Here is a 2,419-nt window from a genome sequence, read left to right on the forward strand (position 1 = left end):
CAAAATATTCAAAATAAATTTAAAATAATCAGAAAATGAAAGTCATCTCTATGAAGTCATTGATATATTTTCTTCCACATAAACCTTGAAAAAATTTCATTTTGAATAACAAAAATTTAAAATGACCATCCAAAACAAAATTGTTTTGATGAGTCATAAAATCACTTCTAGTTTTATGGTTTAGGGTTTAGAGTCTAGGGTTTAGAGATTAGGGTTGTTATTTGTTGGGGTTTATTTTTAAAGTATAATTTTTGGGTAGTCTAGGGTATATGTTAGGCTTTAAAACCATAAAACCTTTTATAAACTTAATTTTTTAAATTGTATAATTTAGTTTTATGGGTTTAGGGTATTAATTTTTAACGACGGTGGTTGCGTCGTGGAATACATATTTTACGTCGTACAGAAAAACATACGACATGGTTTACGCTTTAAACGACGTCATTTTAATATGTAAGTCGGTTTATATAATTTACAACGTCTTTAATTTCTTAACACCGACGTGGTTTTTCAGTCGTCGTTATATAAAAAATTCAAAATAAATTTAAAATTAATCCGAAAAATGAAGCTTCAAAATGAACGGCCTTACGTTCTTAATCCGAAAAATGAAGTTTCCGTCGTGGAATATTAAATTTACGTCGGTACTTGTAGAACTTTCGCCTTGATTTTTCTTTCGACGTTTTAAAACGCGCGAGCTCTAAAAATTTTCGCGCGACCTAAAGTTTTTTTAGATTTGGCTCTTATTCTTATACTTCGAACCCTGAAACCTAAAATTTTCAGATTTCGCGCGACATAACATTTCGCTCTCTCACTTCTGCTCTAATTAAAAGTTGCACTCTCTAGGCTCCGTCGAATCTGTGAGCTCGTCCAACCTGTAAGTACAAACCCTATCTTCCCCTTGTAAATTCATTGAATGATATTAGGTTGTTTTGTTAAAGGGGTTCATGACAAGATCAAATAAAGGTGTACTTTTGTGTTTATAGGTATGGGTTCATGGATTTTCTGTTTAATGGGTTCATGGATTACATTATCTGTTATGTTGAATTGGGAATGGATTTAATTTTGTCGTATCTTTTAATCACCCTATGTTATGTTGAATTGGGAATGGATTTATTGTTTTCATGCTTGGTTTCATGTATATGTTGGTTTCTTGCTTGGTTTCATATATATGTTGTGTTCTTAATGGGTTTTGTGTTCTTGAAAATAAACTGAGACACGACGAATTTTAAGGCATACGACGACGATTACACGACGGTTTTTTTAAACTACCGTCGTTGTATTACTTATACACGACGGTTTTTTCATAAACCGTCGTTTGTATTACTTATAATAGACGACGTCTGTTGAAAATCCGTCGTCTATATATGCCAAATACGTCTGTTTTTGTTTAAAACCCGTCGCCTCTGTTGTGTATTACTTGCGATTAGATCATTGTATAATCTGCTATAGTGATGGTCATTGCCTGTATTTTCACTTTATTATAGATAATAGGTTATAGTGTCGGAGATGGATAAGTCATGGATGCACTCGGATAGAAGATCGAAGGCATATGAGTTTGGGGTGGAAGCATTTTTGAACTTTGCTGTAGAAAATCTTCTAACTACAACACATATCCGTTGTCCATGTGTTAAATGTGTTAATTTGAAGTTGTTTGGGGTTGGAATTATAAGGGATCACTTATACTTTAATGGAATTGACCAAAGCTATAAGAATTGGACATTTCACGGAGAACCTTGGGAAGCAACTACTAATGCTAGCAGAAATGTTGAAGAAGATGATGGCCATAGTAGGTACAGTTTTGTGTCTGAAGAAATTGATATGGATGATAATGATTTTGGTGATTTTGGTTCCGATCCATATGAGTTTGCCAATGTGATTGGGGATGGAGATCAACCAGTGTACCCTGGTTGTAGAAAGTACACGAAGTTATCGGCATTAGTGAAGTTGTATAATTTGAAGGCAAAACATGGGATGAGTGATGTCTGTTTTACAGAATTATTGATACTTCAAGGCGATTTGCTTCCAGAAGGAAATACAATACCAACCTCCATGTATGAGGCTAAAAAGACTTTGTGTGCATTGGGGCTGAGTTATGAGAAAATGCACGCATGCCCCAATGATTGCATCTTGTATAGGAAGGAGTATGAGGATTCAACTAATTGTCCTACTTGTGGTATCTCAAGGTGGAAGGAAGGCAAAGATTCAATCTTGAAAGAGGGTGTGCCAGCGAAGGTGGTGTGGTATTTTCCCCCAATTCCAAGGTTTAAAAGGATGTTTCAATCACATGAGACAGCTAAGAGTTTGACTTGGTGGCATGCTGCTAGAAAATCAATTGACGGTCAGATGTCTCATCCGGCGGATTCCCCGTCTTGGAAACTTGTTGATGATAAATGGCCTGAGTTTGGTAATGAGCCGAGAAACT

Source organism: Prunus persica, chromosome G1 (assembly GCF_000346465.2).
Source record: "Prunus persica cultivar Lovell chromosome G1, Prunus_persica_NCBIv2, whole genome shotgun sequence".
Classification (NCBI taxonomy): domain Eukaryota; kingdom Viridiplantae; phylum Streptophyta; class Magnoliopsida; order Rosales; family Rosaceae; genus Prunus; species Prunus persica.